Here is a 22,693-nt window from a genome sequence, read left to right as displayed (position 1 = left end):
CCTTGTGTGAGACCCAGTGCAGTACAGGCTTCAGATCTGTCTCAGCAGAGTCCCGTGGCAGTGGCCAAAGGGGTGCTTGGATCACCACACTCCCAGTTCTAGATGACTCAGCGCAGAGAGAGAGACTCCATTCGTTTGGGAGAAAGTAAGGGAAAAGAACAAGAATCTCTACCTCATAATCCAGATAATTTTTCTAGATTTTATCCAAGACCACCAAGGTGGTACCTCTACAAGTCTGCAAAATCCACAACATTATTGGGCTTAGGGCCCAAGTTCCTTCAAATACTTGTAAAGCTTTCCCAATAAGTACAGGCACAAACAAGCCTAGACTGAGAAGGCTGTAATAAATACCCAACTCTTCAATGCCCAGACACAGTCACACATCTGCAAGTATCAGCACTATCCAGGAAAATATGACATCACCAAGTGAACTAAATAAGGCACCAAAGACCAATCCTGGAGAAACAGAGATATGTATCCTTTCAGAAAGAGAATTTAAAATAGTCATTTTGAGGAAACTCAAAGAAATTCAAGATAACACAGAATAGTAATTCAGAATTTTATCAGATAAATTTAACAAAGACATTGAAATAAAAAAGATCAAGCACAAAGTCTAGACATGAAAAATGCAACTGACATACTGAGTAATGCATCAGAATCTCTTAATAGCAGAATTTATCAAGCAGAAGTAAGAATTAGTGAACTTGAAGACAGGCTGTTTGAAAATACACTGTGAGAGGAGACAAAAAAAAAAAAGCACACATATGAGATCTAGAAAATAGCCTTAGTAGAGCAAATATAAGAGTTATTGGCCTTAAACAGGAAGTAGAGAAGGAGACGGGTAGAAAATTTATTCAAAGGGATAATATCAGATAATTTCCCAAACCTAGATAAAGATAGCAACATTCAAACACAAGAAGGTTATAAAACACTAAGCAGATTTAACCAAAAGAAGACTATCTCAAGGCATTTAGTAATAAAACTCCCAATGGTCAAGGACAAAGGATTCTAAAAGCAGCAAGAGAAGTGAAATGACAACATACGATGGAGCTCCTATACATCTAGCTGCAGACTTTTAAGTGGAAACCTTACAGGCCAGAAGTAGCATAATATATTTAAAGTACTAAAGGAAAAAAAAAAAGGCTCTTACCCTAGAATAGTATATCCACCAAAAATAACCTTCACACATGAAGTAAAAATAAAGACCTTCTCACACAAACAAAGGTTGAGGGACTTCATTGACACCAGACCTGTCCTACAAGACATACTAAAAGGAATTCTTCAATCTGAAAGAAAATGATATTAATTAATAAGCATGAGGAAATCATCTGAAGGTACAAAACTCATTGCTAATAGTAAGCACGAAGAAAAACAGGTTATTATAACATGTAATTGTGTTGTGTAAGCTACTCATATCTTAAGTAGAAAGACTAAATGATCAATAAAAAATAATAATTAGGACAACTTTTCAAGGCATAGACAGTACAATAAGACACAAAGAGAAACAACAATAAGTTAAAAAGCAGGGACAGAAAGTTAAATTGTAGAGATTTTATTAGTTTTCTTTTTGCCTGTTTATTAGTTTTTTGTTTATACTATCAGTGTCAAGTTGTCATCAGTATAAAATAATGGGTTATAAGACATTATTCTGAAATTGAAAAAATACAATAGATATACAAAAAATAAAAAGGAAGAAATTATTAATGGCAATAAATCATACCACCAGAGAAAATCACCTCCACTAAAAGGAAGACAGGAAAAAATGAAAGAAGGAAACAAGGAAGAGAAGACCACAAAACAACCAGAAAACAAATAACAAAGTGGCAGGAGTAAGTCCTACTTATTAATAATGCCACTGAATGTAAGTGGAGTAAACTAACCAATAAAAAGATAGAGAATAGCTGAATGGATGAAAAAACAAGACCCAATGATCCATTACTTACAAGAAACACTTCATCTGTAAGAGTCATGAAGGCTGAAATTAAAGGATTGGAAAAAGATATACCATTCAAATGGAAACAAAAAAAGAGCAGAAGTAGTTATACTTATATCAGACAAAAGATGTTTCAAGACAAAAAAAGTAAGAAGAAACAAAAATGGTCATTATATAATGATAAAGCAGTCAATTCAGCAAGAGGATATAATGATTGTAAATATATATATGTAGATGTATATGTATATATATATATATATAAAACACTGGGGCATATAAAGCAAATATTATTAGAGATAAAGAGAGAGACTCACCTCAATACCTCAATACAATAATAGCTGAAGAATTCAACACCTCATTGTCATCACTGGACAGATCTCCTAGGTAGAAAATCAATAAAGAAAAAATGGGCTTAATCTGCATTATAGAACAAATGTACCTAATAGATATGTATATAACATTTCATCTAATGGCTGCACAATATTTTTTCTCCTCAGGCCATAAATCATTCTTAAGGATATACCATATGTTAGTTTACAAAATAAGTCCTAAAACATTAAAAAAAAAACTAAAATATCAAGTACATTCTCTGACCACAGTGAAAGAAAACTAGAAATCAATAACAAAAGGAATTTTGGAAACTATATGAACACATAGAATTTAACTAATATGCTCCTGAATGACCAGTGAGACAATGAAAAAATTAAGAAGAAAGTTGAAAAATGACTTAAGTATTAATGAACACACTACATAACAAAACATATGGGATATAGTGAAAGCAGTACTAACTGGAAGTTTATAGCTATAAGTGCCTACATCAAAAGAAGAAAATGTTCAAACAAATGATCTAATGATGCATCTTAAAGAACTGAAAAAACAAGCGCAAACTCAACCCACTATTAGTAGAAGAAAATAAATAATGAAGATCGGAGCAAAATAAATGAAATGAAATGAAGAACACATACAAATAAAATAAAAAGGTGCTTTTTAGAAAAGATAAACAGAACTGAAAAAACTCTATGCAGACTAACAATGAAAAAAAAGAGAAGACTCAAGTAATTAAAATCAGAGATGAAAAAGGAGACCTTACAACTGATACTTCAGTTGTACAACTGATACTTCAGATATTAAAATGATCATTAGTGACTACTCTGAGCAATTATATGCCAATAAATTGGTAAATCCAGATGAAATAGATAAATTCCTATAAACATACAACCTACCAAGATTAAACCAATAAGAAATCCAAAACATGAACAGACCAATAAAGAGTAACGAGATTGAAGCTGTAATGAAAACTCTCCCATTAAACAATTATCTTGGGACCCAATGGTTTCACTGCTGAATTCTACCAAACATTTAAAGAAGAATTAGTATCAATCCTACTCAAACTATTCCAAAAATAGAAGTTCGCAATACTTCCAGTCTCATTCTATGAGGTTAGTATTAGCCTGATATTAAAACCAAAAACACGTCAACAAAAGAAAACTACAGACCAATATCTCTGACGAATATTGATATAAAAATTCTCAACAAAATACTAGCTAATGAAATTCAATAATACGTCAAAGAGATTATTCATCTTGGCCAAATGGGGTTCAAATAAATAACCCTGTGGTTTATCCTAGGGACACAAAGATGGTTCAACATATACAAATCAATCAATATGATACATCATACCATCAGAGTAAAGGACAAAAACCATATGACCATTTCAATTGGTGCTAAAAAACATTTGATAAAATTCAATATCCCTTTGTGTAAAAAGCCTTCAAAAAACTGGGTATCAAAGGAACATACCTCACCATAATAAAAAGACCCGCAGCTGGTATCATACTAAATGGGAAAATTCTGAAAGCCATTACCCTAGATCTGGAACACAATAAGGATGCCCACTTTCAACACTGTTATTCAACATAGTACTGGAAGTTCTAGCTACAGCAATCAGACAAAATAAATTTTTAAAAAAGTCATCCAAATTGAAAAGGGAGGAGTCAAATTATATGTTTGCAGATGATATGATCTTCTATTTGGAAAAACCTGAAAGACTCCACCAAAAAAAAAAAAAAAAAAAAACTATTAGAAGTGATAACAAATTCAGTGGCAGGATACAAAATCAACATACAAAAATCAGTTGTGTTTCTATGTACCAACAGCAAAAATTCTGAAAATGAAATTGAAAAAGTAATAACATTATGGGGGAGAACTACACATACTGGGTCCTGCTGGTGGGGGTGATGTGGGGAAGGAGGGCATCAGGAAGAATAGCTAATGGATGCAAGGCTTAATACCTAGGTGATGGGATGATCTGTACAGCTAACCACCATGGCACATGTTTACCTATGTAACAAATCTGCACATCCTGCACATGTATGTACCACTGAACTTAAAAATAAAAGTTGAAGATTAAAACAGTAATCTCATTTTCAATAATCATAAAAAAATAAGTACCTAGGAATCAACTTAACCAAAGAAGTGAAGGCTCTCTACAATAAAAATTATAAAACACTGATGAAATAAATTGAAGAAGATACAAAAAAATGAAAATATTCCATGTTCACGAGTTGGAAGAATCAATATTGTTAAAATGTCCATACTAACCAAGGCAGTCTACAGATTTAATGTAATTCCTATCAAAATACCAATGACATTCTTGACAGACATAGAAAAAAAAAATCCTAAAATTTATATGGAACCATAAAAGACCCAGAATAGCCAAACTTCTCCTAAGCAAAATGTACAAAACTGGAGGAATCACATTACCTTACTTCAAATTATGCTACAAAGGTATAATAACCAAAAACAGCAAGGTACTGGCATAAAAACAGACCCATAGACCAAGGGAACAGAATAGAGAACCCAGAAACAAATTCACACACCTATAGTGAGCTCATTTTCAACAAGGTGCCAAGAACATACACTGGGGAAAATACAGTCTCATCAACAAATGGTACTGGGAAAACTGAATAGCCATATGCAGAAGAATGAAACTAGACCCCTATCTCTGGCCATATAAAAAATAAAGTCAGAATGAATTAAAGGCTAAATCAAATTATGAAACTACCACAGGAAAATATTGGGGGAAACTCTCCAGAACATTGGACTGGGCAGAGATTTCTTCAGTAATATGCCACAAGCACAGGCAACCAAAGCAAAAATGGACAAATGGAATCAGAACAAGTCAAAAGTTTCTGCACAGTAAAGGAAACAGTAAACGAAGTGAAGAGACAACCCACAGAATGAGAGAAAATATTTGCAAACTACTCATTTGACAAAGAATTAATAACCAGAATATATAAGGAGCTCTAACAATTCTACAGGAAAGAAATATCATAATCTGATTAAAAATGGGCAAAAGATCTGAGCAGAGATTTCTCAAAAAGAAAGACATACAAGTGAAAAACAGGTATATGAAAGGTGCTCTATATCACTGACCATCAGAGAAATGCAAATCAAAACTACCATGAGATACCATGTCACCCCAGTTAAAATAGTTTATATGCAAACAACAGGCAATAACAAATGCTGGAGAGGATATGGAGAAAAGAGAAACTTCCTACATTGTTGATGTGAATGTAAATTAGTATGACCACTATGAAGAGCAGCTTGGAGGTTCTCGTAAAACTAAAAATAGAGCTACCACTGCTGAGTATATAGAAAGGAAATCAGTATATCAAAGAGTTATCTGCACTCCTGTGTTTATTGCAGCACTCTTCACAATAGTGAAGACTTATAAGTAACCAAGCTAAGTGTCCATCAACAGATGAATGGATAAAGCAAATGAGGTACATATAAACAATGGAGTACTATTCAGCTATAAAAAGACAAGATCATTTCATTTGTAACAACATGGATGGAACTGGAGGTTATTATGTTAAGTAAAATAAGCCAAGCACAAAACAACAAACGTCACATGTTCTCACTTATTTGTGGGATCTAAAAATCAAAACAATTGAACTCATGGAGATAGAGAGTAGAAGGAAAGTTAGCGGAGGCTGGGAAGGGTGAGGGTGGGGAGTGGGAGGAGCTGAGGACAGTTACTGGGCACAAAAAATAGAAAGAGTAAATAAGATTTAGTATTTGACAGCACTACATGGTGAATACAGTCAATAATCATTTAATTGTAGCATTTAAAATAACTAGAAGAGTATAATTGGATTGTTTGTAACACAAAGGATAAATGCTTAAGGAGACAGACATCCCATTTTCCATGATGTAATTATGTATTGCATGTCTGCATCAAAATATCTCATGTACTTCATGAATATATGCAACTACTGTGTACCCACAAAAATAAAAAATGAAACATTTAAGAAGATGTAGAATTGATTTATATTACAGGGCAGCATGCTTTCTCTAGAGTTAACTGAGTTTGACTATGATATACAGAAATAGCAGCTACATATGAGTTAACAAACCCTTTGAGATACAAAGCCTACAACCATAAATAAATGGTAATTGAACATAATTCAAATTCTCAGAGTAATAATTTATTGATTTATGTTAAATCAACATTGATTGATTGCACTAATTACCCCATTTAAGTGTTCCCACTGTATATGTCCTTTCTTTTATAACTTTGTAGTCTACTTTCACTCTGACTTTTTGTTAAACTGTATAACCTGCTTTGCACAATGAGACTGTAGCAATTTTAATACAAGCAAAATCTTGAAAATTATTTGCACATTTCACTCTCTCTTTTCAGAACCTTCCACTACCCTGAGAGCCAGACAGGATAAACTGGAGGAGGACAATAAATTACATGGTGGAGCATCCTAATTGCAGCTGTCTTAGGGTAACAGGCCTCCAGCTAACCCACTTGCTCATTTCAAACACGTAAGTCTAGGAGAGATAAGCTGAGCTTCATCCACTTCAGTAGACCAACCTGGCTAACACACAGACTCGTGAAAATAATAAACACCTGATATTTTAAGCCATTTTATATTAGGGTAAATTGTTACTCAGAAATAGCTAACTGATGCACAAAATAAAAATGTCTATAACATTTTCTGTAGAAGATATAGGAGTAAGTTTTTGTAAACATTAATGCTTATATACACTAAAAGAGCCTTTTCATAAAAGAGTCATTTTTCCTTCCCCAAAATTTTTTCTAGTTTTTGCATGACTTGCTCTTTCACCTTTCACTTCCTCTCGTCTCTGCTTAAGGGTCACCTAATCAAAGACTTTTCTGACCATTCTATATAAAGTTGCACCCCCTACTGCCCACTGTAGTCTTTATCTCCTTAACCTGCTCTATTTTTTTCGTTACCATTTAGTAATTTAACATCCCCTTTCAAACATATCCCACACACACACACACACACACACGCACGATTTCTTTCATTTTAAAAAAACTTCCCACACAGAACTAAACTGCATAATGCAAAGGTTAGGACTTTTTTTCCAGTGAAATTCAGTAGCTTCAAGGTATAGAAAAGCCTAAAATGTAATGTATTGAAATATATTGTTGAATTAATATTTATAGATGACATTTGTTTATGTGGTGGACATCTCATCTTAAAAACGAAAATGGTTAAAACCAAAGATAAAGTGAGACAATTAGAATTCCTTGAAATATGTCTAACAATCATAGTAACAAAACTAAATAGAAGGGCTGAATAGCAGAATTAATACATTAGAAATAATGAGCCTACAAACCTGAATTTTGTTCTTTTTTTTTTTACTAAAATGTAGTAAATGCAAGACAATGAGAGAAAAATAAGAAAGGAAGGTTAAAATAGAAGATATAAAGATTAGCTGCAACAAGAACAGAAGAAAAAATGTTACCAAAGAAACAATAAAAAATCTTTTTCCAGAGTTGAAAACAGATATAAGTAAATAAGATATCTAGAGTGTACCATCCAGGTAATAAACAGGATGAATATAAAGACCTAGGCATACGACTCTAAACATTTCAATGCCAACAGCAACAAATAATAATAAAAATGAACAAATGAATAAGCAAATACATATATACATGCATATATGGTAAGTGGAGAATCTATGAAAGTATGGGAATAAAGTTATCTATGGCCAACTCATGCACAATACTGACTTATAAAAAGCAATGATGAAATAATTACTTTTTCATTCATCAAGAAATTTAATGGACCAACCATAATTTTTTAATCACGGTCCCAGCTGCTTGAAATGCATTCATAAAGAAAACAGAAAAAATAACCGCCACCTGCCTTCTTATTAATTTTGAACCCTAAATGTCAATGACTAAATGAACATTCAAGTGTCAGGGTAAAATGAATATATTTTTAACATACAATGCTTATCAAATTTATTGTGAATTCTAGTCATCTGCAATATAAGAATGCTACATACCTAAAAAGCACTACATCGCAAACTCACTAATGAATATAAAAGTCTTAAATAAAATATTACCAAACCAAAGGCAATGACATCATTAAAAATACTTTAAAATAGGGTTCATCTCGGAATTCATTGGAATGCATTATATCCATTAATAAATCTAGTGCATTTACTACAAAATGTATTGATTTATATTGCTGCATAACAAATTATCTCAAGCTTAGCATCTTGAAACAATTTACTTCATTATCTCACAGTTTTACAGCTCAGAAGTTCAAGCATACCTTAACCGATTCTTCTGGCAGGGTCTTCCAAGGCAGCAATCAAGGTGTCTCATCTGAAGTCCTGGGTGCCCTCCCAAGATCACAGGGTTGTTGGCATTTTTCACTTCCTTTAGTTGTAGAATCGAGGTTCCCAGTTCCAAGAAGTTGTCTCTGTCCATTGAGAGTTCAAACCAGGCTGTTAGCTTCTTCATGGCCAGAACATTTCTACTCTTCTAGTCTCAGATTTCTGTCTGATCTCTAGACCCTCTTTTAAATGGCTAACCTGATTATGTCAAACTCATCCAGTACAATTTCTTTTTTCATTAACCTGAAAGTAAACTGACTAGGAACCTTAAATGCATCTTTGGTATCTCTTTATTTTTGCCATATTATGATACTTAATGTAATCATTGGAATAATATTATCTTCCCTTTGCTATATTCTAAAACGAAGTTACAGGTCATTCCTACACTCAAGGATATTAAACATGGATACAGGTCATTGGGGATTATCTTAGAATTACTTCTCTAATTTATAATAATAGACATACATTAATAAATCTATTATTATCTTCATTTAGCCACTAATTTATCCATTATTATGCATTAATATAGGTAGATAAAATTAGCATATGATTATATCTGTAGGTTCTTAAAAGGCATTTGACAAAATATTACCCCCAATTCTGTTAAAAAGACAGTCAATAATTTGGTATCAGTTAATGTATCCTTAGCATGTTAGAATTAATATATCTCAGCACTAAAGCCAGACACTAACTTAATGCATACATGCTAAGAGCTTTTCCACCTGATCAGAAACAAACGAACAAAAAAGGATTTATCTTATCTTCATTATTACTTAACATTATGTTGGGAGAAAATTCTTCATGGTATCTCTAAAGGTCTGTATTAATTTTTTTCCAGAATATATTCTCAAGTGTGTTTCTATGATAAACAGTTTGGAAGCAGGAATAATGTCACCCTACAGAGCAGAGGGTAGACTTGTTCACTGACCAGGATAATAAAGATAATATATACATCTTATCCTGGAATAAAGGTTGGACAGGATTGTTTGTTTTCTCCCTGTAAGGTTGGGAATGTCCCAAGTTGAGAGTTCGTCATTTGTGACACAAAGCATCGTGGCTGCTCCAAATCACCCATGCGGAACATTGTAGGCTGCTCCAAATCACCCGTGTGGAACTTGGAGAACAAGAACCAATAGAAATATGAAGCCCCTTCTGTCTGCTTTGGTGTAAATAATAAAATCCTTTGTATTTGACCCAGGAGTCTCATGTTGTCTATTAGCAAAGTTGGAACTGTGGCATTCTAATTTGTTAGTTGGCAAGTAGTTAAAATATCAGACCCTTTGTCATTTTAGCCACATCAATTTGAAAATACTAGCCACATCAATTAGGTGAGACAAAATCATTGAAATTGGAAAGAAAAACATAACATAAACTTTATTTAAATATAACCTGAATATACATCTAGGAATCTTCCCCAAAATCACTTTCACAATCCAAATAAGAAAGTGGCTGATTTCACAATCAACACACTAAAATAACATTCACTGATACAAACAGAAAACTAAAAAGTGAAGAAGCAATACTAAAAGAGAAGTTTTATCCTGCCATATGCAACGAGTTAACTTCCAAATTTATCTTTTTTTGGATTAATTATGTAAATGTACCAAGTAAAACAAACAAAAAAAGCTATTAAAAGAAGCTGTGAGTGAATTTCTAACTAGGGAGGAAGGAAACTTCTCTATCAGGACTACAAGTCCAACAAAAATAGGAAATATGTTAAGTTCAACTTTATGTTAAAAAATACTTGTTAAAAACAACCACAGGAAAAAATGACATTAAAATTTTATTTTCCAGAATCTCAAATCAAATGGAAAGATTATTTCAAGATTTTAATGAAATGATAACACTTGAACGAAGTTAAGCTCTTAAGGGAGTGTTTGCTTACAAATCAAAGCTTAGTGACCTCCCAGGTTCTCTAGTCTCAGTATTCAACAATTATATTCGTTTTCATAGGTACCTCTTGCTTTCACAATCTAATATTGAATTGTTTTATTTGTATTTATATTTTATTGATTAATAGTCTTTAAGTTCAGCATTCGCACAACTTTCATGTATTCATCTTTCAACATTTATTTCTTCTAATATTTTTTAAATATTCCATTAAGCTCATCCCCCTTTCACCCCAAGTATTTTGGAAATATTTCTACAATTTCATTTATCTCACCCCATATCAAGAAAATATGTGTTTTATAGACTCCATCTTTTTCTCTTACTTTGAAATTTTTCCCATGATCTTTTTGATGTTTTAAAAAGATAGTAATCCAGGAACATATATTGAGTCATTATAGACAAGAAGGTTAAGATCACAGCTCTTTAGGGCCAAGCTCTGTGACATGATCAAGATACATATCAGTACATCTGCTATTGGAGAAATTATTTTTTCTTTCATTCAACTAACGTGTTTATATACTTTATGTTCCAAATGTTAAACAAGGCTGTCAGTATCCCAAACATGTAATTTGGCCTTAGTGTATAAACTCTTCACCAGGAAGCAATGTGTATTGCTATTATAGAATGGCATCTTTAACTGCAAGTTCTACATCAGTCATGTGTTTTTATGATAAAGTTTCAAATCATAGAGGTACCAAGACAAACTCCTGCTGTGGTGTACTGTGTATTGCACCATACTGTGGGCAAGTAGAAGGCTATTTTCTGGTATATGTTTATTTACACACACACACACACACACACACACACACACACAGACTTTTTGGAGAAGAACCAAATATTTAATGGCATATGTACTTGTTTTGTTTTCTTTCTTTTATAGCAACTTTTAAAAGTCATGTCATACCTTAGAGATTTTTCTTGAATTTTATTTTTCTTCGACTTTAGTGAAATGTATCTTATGTGTTTATCTTCCTGAGACTTTAATCATCACATTTTTATTTTTCTGGTCCTCAAGTTGTTCTGTGAGATTCATTCATTATTTTTTTACTAGTTTACTATTTTAAAATGGCAGTACCATAGACGCTTGTCATGATTTTCACCTCGAATGTGGCAAAAGCATTGTCAGAATAATCATTTTGTGGTAAGGTAACATTTCAGTCTTCTTAATTTTATTTTCAAGATGAACACCTATTGATGTTCTCTCAGAGCAAGTCCTGAGAGAAGTGAGAGAGAGAAAAAAAAAATAGAAAGAAAGTGAGGTAGCTCAAAGTTGTTTATCACCCAATTTCTGAAGTGACATTTCATCACATTTGTGGTATTCTGTTTATTAGAAGCAAGCCGGCAGATCTGGTGTACACAGAAGTGAAGCGGGTTACACAAAGGTCTGGTTATCATTGGGATCCATTTTAGAATCTGTGCACAATATCTGTATTCAAATGCCGGCAATATAATTAAGAGAAATACAGCCTTAAATGAGATGTTCTATCACTTTTCAGCTTCCAAAGAAAAACTGTTTCCTCATCTGTTACACGAGATCATGATACTGCCCTTGAACACCACACCATGTAAGAATCATGGCAAGATATATACACACATGAATGCATGTTAAAAGCATCAGGTCCTATGTAAGGAGAAGTCAGCATTGTTGTTGTTATTAATTGGTAATATAAATAAAAATTAGTTTGATAGTTGTATTACTGAAATATTTGTGAGATTGGGTTTCATTAAGGATCCTGCAAAGCAACATTGCAGAAGCTAAAGATAAAACCTTATTTTTTGAAAAATATGTAGGGTTTAAAGTAAAATATTCAGTAAAGTAAGGGAAACAGTCATTCATTTATTTCACAAGTATTTTTGCAGTGCCTTTGTAGTGCCAATCAAACTAAATGTGGTTTGACAATAGATCCAAAGTGAGTAGTTTAATTTTCCTGTAGTATGAGAAATGAATTTGGGGGGAGTAAATGCCTCAAAAGAATATTAGAATTAGCTTATTGCAAGCCTAATGTTTTATGAAAGTGAAGAGAAGCAGGATTAAAAGTTTACCTAAATCTTACAGCAAGTGAGCTGCAGAGTCATCCCTAGAATCCTGATCCTCTATCTAGGCCAATTTTTTTTTTTTTTTTTTTTTTTTTTAGAAAGACTGATTTTCTTTCCGTTGCATATTTTATTATTTCTAACAAAAATGAATAATTGTAAAGAGCAATGGGATGAAATAGTGGGAATGAATATTTCATTCTAACACACAGACTAAGAGAGTTTATATTTTAAATTTTATTTTTAATATGGTTCTATCCTGTAAAAATATTTTGGAGATTTAAAAATAAATTATACCAACATTTTCCCTGTGTGATTAAAAATGAGAACACATGGACACAGGAAGGGGAACATTACATACCGGGGCCTGTTGTGGGGTAGGGAGAGTGGGGAGAGATAGCTTTAGGAGATATACCTAATGTTAAATGACGAGTTAATGGGTGCAGCACACCAACATGGCACATGTATACATATGTAACTAACCTGCACGTTGTGGACATGTACCCTAAAACTTGAAATATAATAAAAAAATTATTTTACTGAAAAGTGTTGAAAACATTTGACATTAAAATGAAGCACAATTTGTCTTACATATATTACAAGGGAAATATTACTGTCCTTTTCACTTGCACAAATTCCTATATGAGAGCCAGAAAAAAATACTTAATATTTATACTTACTATTTATAGACAGTTTTGGAACATACATGGGCAAGTCCATGACAAGAGGCATACATCAGTGTGGGTACTTGAAGACTGAGTTAAAATTGGTTCTCACTAAGGATCATGGCCTGCAGTTCCAACCATGTTACTGCAAAAGGCACTATTTCATTTTTTATGGCTGTGTACCCCCAAACACCAGTATCACAAAATGTTCTTAAGTAACAGACCTACATATGTACCCATTGTATCTACAATAATAGTTGAAATTTAAACTAAATATTTAATCACTGGTTCTCATCAGAGGCTTCTAGGTAGAAAATGTTGAACTCATAGAAGAAGAGAGTAGAATGGTTTCCAGGGACTTAAAGGATGAGAGGTTGGGAAGATGTTGGTCAAAATATATAAAATTTCAGTTAGATGGGATAAATAAATTCTAGACATTTATGGTACAACATATTGACTATAGTTGGTAATAATGTATTTGAATCTGAAAATTGCTAAGAGAGATTTTTGTTTTCTAATGACAAACAATAAGTACGTGAGGTAATGTGTATATTAATTAGCTTGATTATGTCATTTCACAGTGTAGGTACATTTCAAAACATCATGTTGTACACTGTATATTATATATGGTATACAACTATATATATTTGTTTGGTGAGCTTTGGTGTCAAGGCATGTACTGATGTGCCTTGACACCATACCTCACCAAATAAATCAGGACCTCTGGGATTGGGATCAAGGTACCAATATTTTTAAAGTTCTTTAGGTGGTTCTAACACTGAGCTAGAATTGAGAACCTCTGAGTTATCACAGAGATGCTGATGAGAATTCGAGTGTCGAATGCATACACAGCATTCACAGAAACTACCTAGTCCAAATACTTTCCACAGAAGGAGGACTTTTCAGTCTTTGGTATTCAAAGACATTTACAGTTACTTTTCTCTCACAGAGCTCTTCTCGGCTAACATTTCTGATGCTTGTAAAGAGTTGGAACCATCAAGTTATCAAATTAATCATGTGTCACCTGCTAACATGAAATAAGTGCTATGTTTCTAACAGCAAATGCTAAATTAATGTCATTTTAGTCACAAGGAGTTCAAAATCAATTTCAATGCTAATCAGTGGTTGAAAGAATAGATTAGCAGTGCAGTGAATGCCATTACCCTTTCAAGCATCTCTTTTATGTGATGCTCCCTGCTGAGGTGAATAAGGTTGTGAGGCTGTGATATCAAGAAGCAAGGGTATCAGTTAAAAAAAAAGAAATAAGAAGTAAAGTATAAAGATCCTGGAGAGGAAAAAGTTAAGTTAAAATCCTATTAAATTAATTTATTTTTGCCTACAATAAACTATCATTTCAGCAATAGAGTGAACGCATTGCTATTTCAAATAAAAATGACCTCTAAATCAAAAAATGGAAATAACTTGTATGATTTTTGAAGAATTTTGTGTTAAATCATTTTAATTTTAACATAAAATTCTTAAATTCAAAGCCTTTATTTTTATCTCTACTGTATAATGTTATTTTACACTGATATGGCTAAATCTTCTCCACTATATTATTAAAGTAACCCAATATTATAACATAATAATAATAATAATAATAGTAATAATAATATAGGAGAGAAGGCACCATCTTGATAATACTCCTAACAGAAAATATGATCTTATTACTCTGCTTCAGTGATAATATGTAAAGGACTCAAAGCACATTTTCTTTTGCTACATATCTCTTATTCATTTACAGTGTAGGTTTGAATAATATATTGTAATTATACTTTGTATATACAAAAATCTTCTCTATGGAAAGAAATTTAGATGAATATTAAGTGGATTTTCTGTTTAAGAAAATTATTTTAAACCTTGACTGAGAATGAACTTTTTTGCATGATATTTCTGTACTATAGAAAGGTTCAGCAAAAAAAAGGTTCAGAAAAAAAAGGGAAAATATATATAGATATATATTTTAGAAATTTTTTTAAAAAATATTTTATCTTCTCTTTGCATTTATAACATAATTCACTTCAACAATCACAGAATCCTTTTTTTCCAATGCCACAAACTCTGTTTGCTTAGAATGCTGGTATAAATCCATGAATTTTATGTAATGAACTTAAACATAGATTAGAAATTGAACTGATGAGCAAAACAATTTGTGTTTCTCAAGACTAAAAAATTATATTAAGTAGATTAGCTGTGTAGATCTGTACAGCTTATTACCACATGTATTATGATAAATGAAATATAGCATATTCTCTCATATCTATCAGCAGTACATTTTTACTTCTTCTAAACCAGAGTTTATGTGTTGCTAGTTTCATGCACATCCGTGTGAAGAGACCACCAAACAGGCTTTGTGTGAGCAATAAAGCTGTTCATTTCACCTGGGTGCAGGTGGGCTGAGTCCGAAAAGAGAGTCAGGGAAGGGAGATAAGGGTGGGGCTGTTTTATAGGATTTGGATAGGTAAAGGAAAATTACAGTCAAAGGGGGTTTGTTCTCTGGCGGGCAGGAGTGGGGGTTGCAAGGTGCTCAGTGGGGGTGCTTTTTGAGCCAGGATGAGCTAGAAAAAGGACTTTCACAAGGTAATGTCATCACTTAAGGCAAGGACCGGCCATTTACACTTCTTTTGTGGTGGAATGTCATCAGTTAAGGTGGGGCAGGGCATATTCACTTCTTTTGTGATTCTTCAGTTATTTCAGGCCATGTGGGCCTGTCACAGGGGATGCGATGGCTTGGCTTGGGCTCAGAGGCCTGACATTCCTGCCTTCTTATATTAATAAGAAAAATAAAACAAAATAGTGTTGAAGTGTTGGGGTGGCGAAAATTTTTGGGGGGTGGTATGGAGAGAGAATGGGCTATGTTTCTCAGGGCTGCTTCAAGCGGGATTAGGGGCGGTGTGGGAACCTAGAGTGGGAGAGATTAAGCTGAAGGGAGGTCTTGTGGTAAGGGGTGATATTGTGGGGATGTTAGAAGAAACATTTGTCATATAGACTGATTGGTGATGGCCTGGATACGGTTTTGGATGAATTGAGAAACTAAATGGAATAACAGAAGGAGAAAAACAGGTATAAAAGTTCTAGGAATTGGGATGACTCAGGACATCTGATTAGAGAGTGCCTAAGGAGATTCAGGATAGTCCTGCCAGCAGAGATTATTTATTTACTTCAAGAGTTAAGAGTGGAAGTTTGGGGATAGCACTAGGAGATATCAGCTGTGATGGCCTGGAAAAACAGTATAAACCGGCAGTGTAAACAAGAGCAGGGCATATATGAGTAGTTGAGAACGGTGAATAGGAGTATGACTAGACAGAAGATAGTAGGGATGATAAGTTTTTTGGGGGCACAGTCTAAGTTGGTCTGGTGTCTGGAATGAGACTGGGGCCTAATAAAAAGGAGCGTCTATACAGGAGCTTAAATGGGCTGTACCCTGTAGCATTCCGAGGACAGGCCTGAATTCTGAGAAGGGAAAGTGGTAAAATTATTGTCCAGTCCTTTTTAAGTTGGTGGCTGAGCTTGGTGAGGTGTGTTTTTAAAAGACCTTTAGTCCATTCTACTTTTCTTGAAGGCGGAGGACTGTAAGGGATATAAAGGTTTCACTGAATACTAAGAGCCTGAAAAACTGCTTGGCTGATTTGACTAATAAAGGCTCGTCTGTTATCAGACTGTATTGAGGTGGGAAGGCTAAACTGAGGAATTATGTCTGACAGAAGGGAAGGAAATGACTGGGGTGGCCTTCTCAGACCCTGTAGGAAAGGCCTCTACCTATCCAGTGAAAGTATCTACCTAGACTAAGAGGTATTTTAGTTATCTGACTCAGGGCATGTTGAGTAAAGCTAATTTGCCAGTCCTGGGTGGGGCAAATCCTTGAGCTTGATGTGTAGGGAAGGGAGGGGGCCTGAATAATCCCTGAGGAGTAGTAGAATAGCAGATGGAACACTGAGAAGTTATTTCCTTGAGGATAGATTTCCACGATGGAAAGGAAATGAGAGGTTCTAAGAGGCGGGCTAGTGGCTTGTACTGTAGCATAACCTGCCTTTGCTGGTGTGTGGCAATTCGGCCTGGTGGAACTATCATCAATAAATCAAGCGTGATGAGGGTGAGGAACAGGAAAGAAGGAAATCTGGGGAAATGAGGTGAATGTCAGGTGGATCAGAGAGATACAGTCATGGGGGTCAGGTGTGGTATCAGGAATAATGTGGAAGGCCGGATTGAAGTCTGGGCCAGGAACAACGGTAATTGTGGGAGACTCAACAAAGAGTGAGTATAGCTGAAGGAACCGGGAAGCAGAAAGTATATGCATCAGGTATGAGGAAGAAAATAGATTTTGGAAGTTATGAGAACTGTAGAGAGTGAGTTGAGCATAGTTGGTGATTTTGAGGGCCTCTAAAAGTATTAGGGCAGCAGAAGCGGCTGCATGGAGACATGATGGCCAGCCTAAAACAGTAAGGTCAAGTTGTTTGGAGAAAAAGGCTACAGGACGCGATCCTGGTCCTTATGTAAGAATTCTGACTGCACAGCCCTGCACTTCAGCTGTGTGTAATGAAAATGGTTGGGATGAGTCAGGGAGAGCTAGAGTGGGGGCAGTTTCTAAAGCTGTCTTCAAGGAATGGAAAGAGGAGTGGGGAAAGGATTTAGGATCTATGGGGTCAGCTAGGTTTCCTTTTGTGAGTTTATGTAATGGTTTTGTTAGGGTGGCAAAACCAGGTATCCAAAGGCGAAAGTATCCAACCATGCCCAGGAAGGAAAGGAGTTGTTTTGTAGAAGGGGTTGGGGTTTGAGAGACCAGTCGGACACGATTGGCAGGGACAGCACGTGTGTTTTTATGAGAATTATGCCGAGATAGGTAACAGATGAGGAAGAAATTTGGGCTTGATTGAAGTAATGGGGGCTGTCTGTGAAGCTTTGCGGCAGTACAGCCTAGGTAATTTGCTGAGCTTGATGGGTGTCAGGGTCAGTCCAAGTGAAAGCGAAGAGAGGCTGGGATTAAGGATGCAAAGGAATAGTAAAGAAAGCATGTTTGAGATCTAGAACAGAATAATGGGTTGTAGAGGCAGGTATTTAGGATAGGAGAGTATATGGGTTTGGTGCCACGGGGTGCATAGGCAAAACAATTTGGTTGATAAGGTGCAGATCCTGAAATAACTTGTAAGGCTTGTCTGGTTTTAGGACAGGTAAAATGGGGGAATTGTAAGGAGAGTTTATAGGCTTTAAAAGGCCATGCTCTAGCAGGCGAGTGATAACAGGCTTTAATCTTTTTAAAGCGTGCTGCGGGATGGGATATTGGCGTTGAGTGGGGTAAGGGTGATTAGGTCTTAATGAGATGGTAAGGGGTGCATGATCGGTCGCCAAGGAGGGAGTAGAGGTATCTTATACTTGTGGGTTAAGGTGGGGGGATACAAGAGGAAGACACAAAGGAGGCTTTGGATTGGGAAGAAGGGCGGTAATGAGATACAGCTGTAGTCCAGGAATAGTCAGGGAAGCAGATAATTTAGTGAAAGTGTCTCAGCCTAATAAGGGAACTGGGCAGGTGGGGATAACTAAAAAGGAGTGCTTAAAAGAGTATTGTCTAAGTTGGCACCAGAGTTGGGGATTTTAAGAGGTTTAGAGGCCTGGCCGTCAATACCCACAACAGTTATGGAGGCAAAGGAAACAGGCCCTTGAAAAGAAGGTAATGTGGAGTGGGTAGCCTCCGTATTGATTAAGAAGGGGACGGGCTTACCTTCCACTGTGAGAGTTACCCGAAGCTCGGCGTCCGTGATGGTCTAGAGGGCTTCCGAGGCCATCGGGCAGTGTCAGTCTTCAGCAGCTAAGCCAAGAAGATCTGGGAAGGAGTCAGTCAGAGAGCCTTGGGCCAGAGTTCCAGGGGCTCTGGGAGTGGCTGCCAGGTGAGTTGAACAGTCTGATTTTCAGTGGGGTCCCACACAGATGGGACGCGGCTTAGGAGGAATCCCGGGCTGCAGGCATTCCTTGGCCCACTGGCCAGATTTCTGGCACGTGTAGCAAGCTCCTGTGGGAGGAGGTTCTGGAGGAACGCCTGGTCGCTGCGGTTCAGGTGTTTGGAAGTTCTTGTGTGCTGGAGATGTGGCTGGGGTTTGTTTCACAGTGGAGGCAAGGAATTGCAACTTTTTTCTATTATTGTACACCTTGAAGGCGAGGTTAATTAAATCCTGTTGTGGGGTTTGAGGGCCGGAATTTAATTTTTGGAGTTTTATTTAATGTCGGGAGCAGATTGGGTAATAAAATGTATTTTGAGAATAAGACAGCCTTTTGACCTTTTAGGGTCTAAGGCTCTAAAGTGTCTCAGGGTTGCTGCCAAATGAGCCATGAACTGGGCTGGATTTTTATATTTGATGAAAAAGAGCCTAAACGCTATCTGATTTGGGATAAAGAAAAAGGAACATTAACCTTGACTATGCCTTTGGCTCCAGCCACCTTTTTAAGAGTAAATTGCTGGGCAGGAGGGGGAGGGCTAGTCACGGAACGAAACTGTAAGCCAGACCAGGTGTGAGGAGGGGAGGTGATAAAAAGATTATAGGGTGGAGGAGCAGAGGCTGAGGAAGAATTGGGACCTAGCTCGGCCTGGTGAGTAGCAGCCTGGGGAGGAAGGGAGAAGTCAGATGGGTATGTAGAAAAGGAAGATTAGAACGACTCAGCGATGCTTGGGATTGGTACTGAGGGGACAGGCAAGAGGGAAAGAAGGAAGATTTGGGACGAGTTGCACTGGGCACAGAGACTAGGAAGGGACTGATGTGTAAAAGAATGCCTGGATGTCAGGCACCGCAGACCGTTTGCCTATTTTACGACAAGAATTATTTAGATCTTGCAGGATGGAAAAATTCAAAGTGCCATTTTCTGGCTATTTGGAACTACTGTCGAGTTTGTATTGGGGTCAAGCGGCATTGCAGAAGAAAATAAGGCATTTAGGTTTTAGGTCAGGTGTGAGTTGAAGAGGTTTTAAGTTTTTGAGAACACAGACCGAGGGAGTAGAAGGAGGAATGGAGGGTGGAAGGTTGCCCATAGTGAAGGAAGCAAGCCTAGAGAAAAGAGAGAGTAGAGAAATGGAGGGAAGGGGTTCAGGGGTTCTTACCTTCCAGAAAAGTGGGAAAAGGGGTTGGGGCACAGAGATAAGAGGTCAGGGCATGGAAATAAGGGATGGGGCACAGAAATAAGAGGTCGGGGCGCAGAAATAAGGGATTGGGGCACAGAGATATAAGAGGTTGGGGTGCAGAAATAAGGGATTGGGGTGTAGAGATATGAGGTTGGGGCTCAGAAATAAGGGATTGGGGCGCAGAGATGTGAGGTTGGGGCGTGGAAATAAGGGATTGGGGGTTCTTGCCCCATAGAAAAGCGGGACTTGCCGCTAAGGGTGAAGGAGAGGGGTTGAGGGGTACTTGCCCCTCCCCTAGAAAAGCAGAGAAGGGGTAGAGACAAGGAGAGAAGGGGTTGGGGTACTTGCCCCTTCCCCAGAAAAGCGGGACTTGCCGCTAAGGGTGAGAGACCAAGGCAGGTGTCCCTGGGTGGTTTGACATCTTTGAAACGTGGTTGAATAATCAGAGAGGCATCCCTGAAATGACTAAACACCAAGGGAAGGCTGCCTTCCCAGTCTGTGACCGGTGCCAGAGTTTTGGGTCCATGGATAAAACGTGTCTCCTTTGTCTCTACCAGAAAATGAAAGGAATTGAAATTAAGAGAAGGGAGCGATTGAAGTGTGGCGCCAAGATTGAAAGGAGAAACAGGTTGAGGGATAGTGAGGGAGGTTGGAGAAGAGTAAAAAGAGGCCGCTTACCGGATTTGAAATTGGTGAGATGTTTCTTGGGCTGGTCGGTCTGAGGACCTGAGGTGGTAGGTGGATCTTTCTCACGGAGCAAAGAACAGGAGGACAGGGGATTGATCTCCCAAGGAAGGTCCCCCATCTGAGTCACGGCACCAAATTTCATGCACGTCTGTATGAAGAGACCACCAAACAGGCTTGGTGTGAGCAATAAAGCTGTTTATTTCACCTGGGTGCAGGTGGGCTGAGTCCAAAAAGAGAGTCAGCGAAGGGAGATAAGGGTGGAGCTGTTTTATAGGATTTGGGTAGGTAAAGGAAAATTACAGTCAAAGGGGGTTTGTTCTCTGGCGGGCAGGAGTGGGGGTTGCAAGGTGCTCAGTGGGGGTGCTTTTTGAGCCAGGATGAGCTAGGAAAAGGACTTTCACAAGGTAATGTCATCACTTAAGGCAAGGACCGGCCATTTACACTTCTTTTGTGGTGGAATGTCATCAGTTAAGGTGGGGCAGGGCATATTCACTTCTTTTGTGATTGTTCAGTTACTTCAGGCCATCTGGGCTTATACGTGCAAGTCACAGGGGATGCGATGGCTTGGCTTGGGCTCAGAGGCCTGACAGCTAGTATTGGGTTTTTGAGTAATTTCCTATAATGTGTACTCATTTTTGAACAATGCTTTCTTAATATGATCTTTATGTAAGAACAGAGCCAAACAAGGGTATAATAAAGAGGAATTCTCAGGCACCACCTTAATTCATTTCTAGTTATGAACACTGGGTCTCGTGATGGCACTGTTTTAGTTCTTGTAGCAGGGTTAGTTGTATTTCATGGTCTTCTTTTCTAAAATACATTCATTCTTATCATTTAATATTGACCAACTATCAGTTTGTCTTTTCCATCCTGATGCCTAAATTTATTTACTCTTTTCTATTCCCTTTTATTCTTGCTTGCAAAATGGCTAATGCTTTGCTTAGCTATAAGTTTCTTATAATGCCTTGTCAAACACAGCAAAGAGCAAAAATTACGTGCTACCAACAAGCTATTTTAACCTCCTGTTACCCACCAATCCTGGGTAAATTAGCTGTATCATATGTTTTCCAGTTCTTTGCTGGTGTATTGCACTAAATATTTTCCACTACAAAATTTGGATACTGTCTCATACCTTGATGATATATATATTTTCTCACTACCTACTGCTGAACCCCTAAAACAATTCTACAAATATTTGATTTTAGTTTTTGAGGCAGTACCCCAGTCATAAGTACTAATTTCTATTACAGAATGGACTAAATTATGCTGCTTTAAGATATTGACCCTTATTTTCTAATACCTCACCAATATTTATTCTCATTTGTATTTTTTCTAATTTTAGTTGAATATTTACAATTTTCTTTTTTATGGAGTTAATTTTTATGTCAAAGTTTTAACTGTTTTTCTTTATAATTTCTTACATAACTCTTCTGCTTATAAACCCCTTGCATTTTTATTTTGGATTAATATTCATCTATATGTTGCTCTAGTTATTAGGCTATTTTATTACTTATAAAATAATTATTGGAAACAATGACTAAAAAAACTCATCTTATTTTTTAAATTAATATAATTCATTTTTTAGAGAAGTTTTAAGTTTACAGAAAAAAATTAACAAAAAGTACAAGGGTTCCCAAATGCCCCCCTCTGATTTTCCTGATTATTAACGTCTTCCATTACTGTGGTACATTCATTATAATTGATCAAGCA

The 22,693-nt window shown here is 36.3% G+C and overlaps 1 long non-coding RNA gene across 1 annotated transcript; it reads right to left on the bottom strand.

Moving 5' to 3' along the window:
* Window positions 1–265: 265 nt before the first annotated feature.
* LOC106635389 (uncharacterized) lies at window positions 266–21,480 on the bottom strand. The gene is made up of 3 exons (XR_008620447.2): window positions 20,975–21,480; window positions 8,539–8,688; window positions 266–2,313 (listed from the first exon to the last, which is right to left on the bottom strand). It is a non-coding gene; the product is annotated as an uncharacterized LOC106635389 (long non-coding RNA).
* Window positions 21,481–22,693: the final 1,213 nt, after the last annotated feature.

Source organism: Pan paniscus, chromosome 10 (genome assembly GCF_029289425.2).
Source record: "Pan paniscus chromosome 10, NHGRI_mPanPan1-v2.0_pri, whole genome shotgun sequence".
In the NCBI taxonomy this organism is placed as follows: domain Eukaryota; kingdom Metazoa; phylum Chordata; class Mammalia; order Primates; family Hominidae; genus Pan; species Pan paniscus.
The sequence above is the reverse complement of the archived record's forward strand: the minus strand, read 5'-3'. Positions and strand labels throughout refer to the sequence as shown.